General features: G+C 31.3%; 1 non-coding gene across 1 annotated transcript; it reads left to right on the top strand.

Moving 5' to 3' along the window:
* The first annotated feature begins 953 nt into the window (after nucleotides 1-953).
* On the top strand, nucleotides 954-1060 carry LOC128292302 (small nucleolar RNA R71). Its single transcript, XR_008282287.1, has one exon. It is a non-coding gene; the product is annotated as a small nucleolar RNA R71 (small nucleolar RNA).
* The last annotated feature ends 6127 nt before the right edge of the window (nucleotides 1061-7187 follow it).

The following is a 7187-nucleotide window of genomic DNA, read 5'->3' as shown; positions in this document are numbered from 1 at the left end:
ACGGACTTGGGTACGGGGTGTTACAGGTTACCTTATCAGATTTTGTAGGTTTTGGTTCTAGTGAAACTGGAATTTTAGCACTTGGTTGAACTTCCTCTGAGTCTTGAGTGTCAGCTGGCTTTTTTTCAGCTTCGATGGTGTTGGGCTCTAATGTCTTTTCGCTCCTCAATGTTAATGTTTTGTAATGTTCCTTCCCCGAATTTTTTGGATTCTTCGTATCACTAGGTAAAAAAACTTGTGGTCGATTTCTGAGTTTAGTTGCAATCTGGCCCATATGGTTCTCCAAGTTCTTCAATGTAGCTGCTTGGCTTTGAATTAAGACATCATTCTTAGCCATGTAAGACTTCTATAGATTCTCTAAGCTATTGGATGATTCAGCTTGAACTGCTTTCTGAACTTGTTGGGAAAAACTAGGCGGCTGGGTCGGTCTAGGTTGGGCGTAGTTGTTATTGGTTCTAGCCCCTTGGTTACTCTAGGAAAAATTCGGGTGGTTTCGCCACAATGGGCTATAGAAGTTGGATTGCATTCCTTGCCCTCCTTGATTTTGGTTCTGGTTACCTATGTAGTATACGGATTCGGGGTTCGATGGACATTCTTCGAACAAATGTCCTTCCCCACAATAAACATAGGCTATACTCTCAAATTGGTGAGGTGGTTGGGTTGCAAAACTGTTAGACCTATTAGTGGTAAGATTCTTAAGCATTGAGAATATTGAAGATACCTGAAATGCGAGTGAAGTGAGAGCGTCCACTTCATGTATTCCAGCGACTCGTCTTCTTGACGCGACTTAATTGGTTGGCCATTGATAATTGTTACTAGTAATCCTTTCGATGATTTCGTGAGCCTCATTGTAAGACTTAGAAAGAAGATCACCATTAGTCGAGGTGTCTACTACCATCCTCGTGTGAGCGTTGAGAACATTATAAAATGTCTCAAGTTGGATGCAATGCGGGATTCCGTGATGAGGGCATTTCTGTAATAATTATTTGTATTGTTCCCATGCCTCATACAAGGACTTATCATCCATTTGTTAGAAGGCAGTGATCTTGTTCCTCAACTTAGTGTTCTTGCTTGGCGGGAAATACTTCATGAGGGATCTTTCGGCTAACTCTTGCCATGTGGAAATTGAGTTTGGTGGCAATGAGTTCAACCAGGCTCAAGCTCTGTCCCTTAGTGAGTACGGGAACATCTTCAATCGTAATGCATCTTCAGGTACTCCGGCTAATTTGAAAGAGTTGCTCACCTCTATAAACAGTCTTAAATGAAGATGAGGATCTTCGGTAGGCATTCCACTGAATTGGCCCACTGTCTGAAGCATCTGGAACATGACTGGCTTCAGTTCTAATTGTTGTATCTCAATTTCGGTTCTCCTAATACTCGAATTAAGATCATTAAACACTGGCACATCATATTGTCTTAAGGCTCTATCCCTATCATTAGCAATAAGGATAGAATTTTGAGCAAGGTTTGCCCCATTTCCTTGATTCATATTCTTGAAATTCATTCCTTGAGTCCTTCTTTGGTTCACTTGTCTTCTTCGCTGTTGAAAGGTTCGTTCTATCTCAGGGTCTATAGGGTGTAAGTCAATAATCTGGTCAATACTCATAAACACTTGTAATAATCACAGAAAAATTAAGTAAGCAAAAATTTAAACAGGAAAATAAACCAAAATTTAAAACTAACAAATTCACAAATAATGGCTTTTTTAAAACAGTCCCCGGCAACGGCGCCAAAAACTAGGAACAACGGAAAATGTGCAAGTGTACACAATCGCAACAAGTAATAAAGTGACACGTAAATGTCGAGTTATCGTACCCACAGGGGACTGTAAAAAGAATTATTTATGAAATTAATTGTAAAACACTTTGGCGAGGTAAAAATGATTTGGTTTTAAAAGATGGTCTAAAACTATTTAAAAACTAAGTAAATAATTAAAATAAAACAAAGGAGTTCTAATGCACGATTTCAAATAAGATTTAATCAAGATAACATACTTGTGTTGGATTAATTACATTTCTTTAACTTAGAATTATTAAACTTATGTTTATATTGCTACGAATAAATTCACGGCAACTCGGTAATTTGCTAACTACTGCTCATACATACTTATTAAATTAATTGCTCATACATACTTATTAAATTAATCAATCTCTTGAACATTTTTCAATGTCAATCCAAGCGGTTAATTAATCTTCACAAGCATATAAAAGATTAAGTGAGGTAACAGGGTATTTCTACCTTAAAACAATTTAATCACAAAAACCTTGCATGTTATGCAAGGCATATGTATCGCCGAATACAATGCTAATTTAAACTCCAGCTATCTTAGAAGAATAAACATGCACTAATTAAGCATTGTGTCTATTAATTATAATTTCAATACAATTTAATAATTAATTCATTAGTTATTTAACAATTATATTGCAAAAATAACTTAGGCATGATTTCACTTAACCAAGCAATTTACCGAGGCTTATAACAGCATAAACATCATTTTAACAATTCAAGCAGGAAGAATATAATCAAACCAACACAAACTTAATTTAAGATAAATTGATTAAAATAACCATTTCAATAGCATAAATATTCATAAACATGTTCGTCAAAACAACAACAAAAATTAAAGAGATAGGGAACAAGAAGCAAATCTGATGTTTCTCCATGGCTTGACTAGTTGCTTCGTTCTTAATTTCCCTCGGCTATCAAGGTAGCTTATGAACACCTAATTGCTTCTCCAAAATGGCTGATGAAAGCCTCTTTCCCAAGAGAAGAAATTGGCACTTTGAACAAAAAGGGAAATGGAATGAAAAAAAAAATGGAGAGAAGAGTGAGAGAGGATAAGAGAGAATGAGAGAATGTTGTGGGATTAAGGGATGGTTTGAATGATCAGCAAGGGGTGGCTTTTATAGCTGATTTTGGCTGCTAAAAATATAAAATTCCAGCAGCCAAAGAGCCCCCTTATGGCCGGCCATCTACTTGGAAAAAGTTGAGACTTTCAACTTTGCTAAAAATAGTCTGGGGCAAATCTACAAAGCCACAATTAAAGGTAGGGTTTGAATGCAATTTGAAGGGGCTTTTTGCAAGCATATTTAATTATATAAAATGCTGATTTGGTTCAGCTTGTGGACGGTTCTGGGCTGCCCAATTAGTGGCTGGTTCGGTTCACTCAATTTGGTTTGACCAGTGCGATTCAACTGGATCATTTCTTCATAATTTATTAAAAATAATTTATTTAACCCAAATTAAATGGGGAATAAATTAAAATTAATTAAATTATGAATTAATACACATTTTTGGACTGTCTTAGGCTGGAAATTAATGTGCCTCGATACTTCAAATTGCTTCTTGTTTTTGTGCTTTCAAAGAAGATGTCGGTAGCCAATTTTAGCCTTTATGCGAATCATCGAAAATAGTCAAAATTAAGTATAAAATTAACTAAAATTCACCATTTTCGTATTTTTAACATAATTTAATTATTTTATAATATTTAATTATTTTTCGACAAGAATTTAATTGGATTTGCACGAATTTAAGTAAAAATGGGTATGAAAAAGCATATAAATTTTTGTGTTTCCAAATACCGAGATTTTATATCTGAGAGTTTTATGGAACTTAAATACTATAATGATTTTCAGTTTGTTAAACTAAAAGTTCTCACGATCACATGGTGATCAATGTGATCTTCGATATTCGGCCTAAATTCCTAGGTCGGGTATTGGGGTGTTGCATATCTCCTTATGACTAAACAAAATAACCAGTTATTTGTTCCACAGTTCTACTTCATTCCCCGAAGTGAATGTAGCAATACTTAACAATTATGGAAATTTAACTTATTTTCATTATTGACACATAGACAAGAAGAAGATGGATGATTCAAAATGTTGCCAAATGTTTATTCTTAGCACATAATGCTCGATGATTTATACTAATTTATCACTCATTGAAGTAGATGATATCTATATTATCTTATTGGTAAGAAATATGATATATACTAATTTTGCACATTCCTTGATGTGAATGTATGCAATAAATATAATAAATTTTATAATCATTTTTTATCATTAAAGTCAATTTGGACATTTGAAGATTTTGTCATATTCCTTGAAGCGAATATTGCATATAATTGTTTGGAATTTATATTTATTCTGTTGACTTAGTGACATTATAGACTTCGCATTGATTTAAACATTTCCAATAGTTAATGTCACAATATTACTTATATGTGGATGCAAAGTAAAAGGAATGACAATACGATTATCAATTTGTCACAATTTATATAGACATTATTAGTACAATTGAAATGCATGTGAAAGTAAACCAAAAGTTTATTGACACAAATACATTTACTACTTAGCGTGACCAGTTAGACCATCCTAGATCATATATATTGCAAAAATTAATTAAGAATTCATATAGACATTCACTAAAGAACCATAAGATTTTTTAATTTAAAAAATTCTCATTTGTTGCTTGTTCTCAATGAAAATTGATTATTGGAAACTCACTGGCTAAAATTAAGATTTAATGTCCTGCATTTCTGAAATGAATATGGGCCCATTCATCCACCATATGATAGCTTTGATATTATATGATTTTGGTAAATGCATCTACAAAATAATCACATATGTTATCAACTTGAAACCTCTCAATTTGCAAGATTGCTTGTATAAATAAATAATTTCAGATTATGCAATTAAAACAATTCATATTGCTAAAGCTGAGGAGTTTATATCTCAGTCTTTTATTGATTGAGTTTGAAAAGCTTTTGTAAAACTTTGTTATTTATGCGCATAAAGGTTTAGAGAAATTATTGATTGAACTCCTCTAATTAATATCTAAACTATTACTTATGAGAATTAAACTTCCTATTTCAACATGTGATTATGTTGATTTACATGTTGTACGCATCAAGCCAATAAGTTATAAATACTCCCCATTACAATTGGTTTTTGGTCAAGAGCTAAATATTTCCCATCTTATAATTTTTGTATATATGTATATGTTCCAATTGCTCCACCATTACGCACAAAAATGAGTGACTCCTCAAAAAAAGTTGGGAATATATGTTAATTACGAGTCTCCTTGTATCATTAGATGTTTTGAATGTATTAAAGATTCAATTATGACATGATTTGTGATTACTATTTTGATTCAATAGTTTTCCCAACAATAGGAGGAGAGAAATAATAGTTGAATAAAATCACTGCTTGTAATGAGTTATCATTATCTAGATCCTTATAGAGAATAATCAAGTGTTATATACCATCTAATATTTTGAATCAAAGTCCTAGTAGGACAATCAATTAGAATAAATAATAGATTAATAGGTTCCAAAGATGAAAATTTTTTTAGATAGTCATATGGTGGAGACGAGTGCTTTAGAAGAGACTTAAGACATAACTAATTACTAGAACTCCAGAAGAGATTCAATACATGAACTGAAGATTAAAATAGTGAAAATAAAGAATTCTCGATAAGTTATGTCAATTCAAGAAAATGTAGCACCGATAATAAAAGTGGTCGACAATGGTTTTGCATGCAATATTATTGTTGAAATAATGAAACAAAAGGAGGATCTTGAATAAATCTATTGGGAAATATAGATATAGAATAGATTAGTCAGAATAGAAAGACACAACTTAAGTACAATTAAATTTGTGGAGTTTTTGGACCAATAGTCCAAATATATAAATATATAAAGCTAGTGAGGGTACAAATGAAGTACTTTTGCAAAAACGAAAAAAAATTGAAGGTTTTCACTAAGTTCTGACATTGATTATGAAAAGATAAAATATTTTTTTGTGGTGGATGGAATAACCTTTAAATATATTATTGAACTGGTAATTCATAAAAGATTTAACTTGCGTTCAATGGTTGTTGTTATAACCTTTTATGAATCACTATATAGTAAAGTTTATATTTAAATCCTTGAAGGATTTAGAATGCAAGAAGCATATCAAAATTCTTGGGAAATTATTCATTTATATGAATTGAAATAATTTGAACATATGTGGTAAAATTGACTTAGTGAATAGTAGTTGAAGGAGGATTATGAAATGATCCAAAATATCTATTTGTATTTTTATAGAAGAATTATGATTAAAATTTGCTATGATTATTGTTGAAACTCTTGAAGAGATCAAAACATATTTCTCCAAAATTTCCTTACTCATAACTTTCAAAAGAATGGTAATATAAATGCGTTCAAATGCGTTCAAATAGTCATCTGAAAAGCTAGTATTGAAGATCGAATACATAGAATATGAAATATTATGTGAATGTTTTCATGAGGGAGAGTAAATATGCATTGTACTCTTTTTTCCTTAATTAAGGTTTTGTCCCATTGGGTTTTCCTGTTAAGTCTTTTAATGGGTGGTCAGTTTTTTATTGGGATAGCATTTTATACGTATTATAGATATGTGTACTCTTTTTTCTTTTACCAGGAATTTTTTTTCCCACACAGTTTTTATCTTAGAAAATTTTTAACGAGACACATTATCTACCAATAGATATCTAAGGAGAAGTGTTATGAATATCTTACGTGGATGCCCATCAAGATCAAGATAAGTTTTGATATACTTTAAATTCTAATAGTCATTAGAAGTGGAGTTATGTCTATAAATATATACTTTGAAGAAGCATTATAGATTTATTCCCATTGATAAATAAAATATGCTCTATTTTTACTCTTCCATTATTTTTATTCTTTACTCTCTGTCTTTTTATTTTATAACAATAAAACATAAAAAATTTCCATAAAATACTATATTAAATTTAAGTATCTTAATAATACTTCAAATTAAAATTAAATTCTAAAATCACAAAGCAATCCTAATTTTTCTTATAATTTCAATCCAAGCAATTCTAACTTCTTCATGCTTTTGTGGAAGTGTGATCCATTGTTCTCTATGTGCTTTACTTTCACAAATGATGTTACAAGCAACAATGAATTATGGGTCAACCATTTTTAACGTGCCCATCTCATCTAACTTCTTACTATATTCTTTTATGTCGGGTTGATTGAGGTTTTAAGTTTAGCAAATATCTTTTTATCCACATCTTCATCATTATTTTTCTGATGATGTTTCTTTTTTGGTGATGAAAAGCTTGGTGGAGATTGAGAATCAAAATCTAATTGTAATTATATTTTTTATTGAGTATATGATAAATCTTTTTCAACACTACTG

This window comes from Gossypium arboreum, chromosome 4 (genome assembly GCF_025698485.1).
Source record: "Gossypium arboreum isolate Shixiya-1 chromosome 4, ASM2569848v2, whole genome shotgun sequence".
Classification (NCBI taxonomy): domain Eukaryota; kingdom Viridiplantae; phylum Streptophyta; class Magnoliopsida; order Malvales; family Malvaceae; genus Gossypium; species Gossypium arboreum.
The sequence above is the reverse complement of the archived record's forward strand: the minus strand, read 5'-3'. Positions and strand labels throughout refer to the sequence as shown.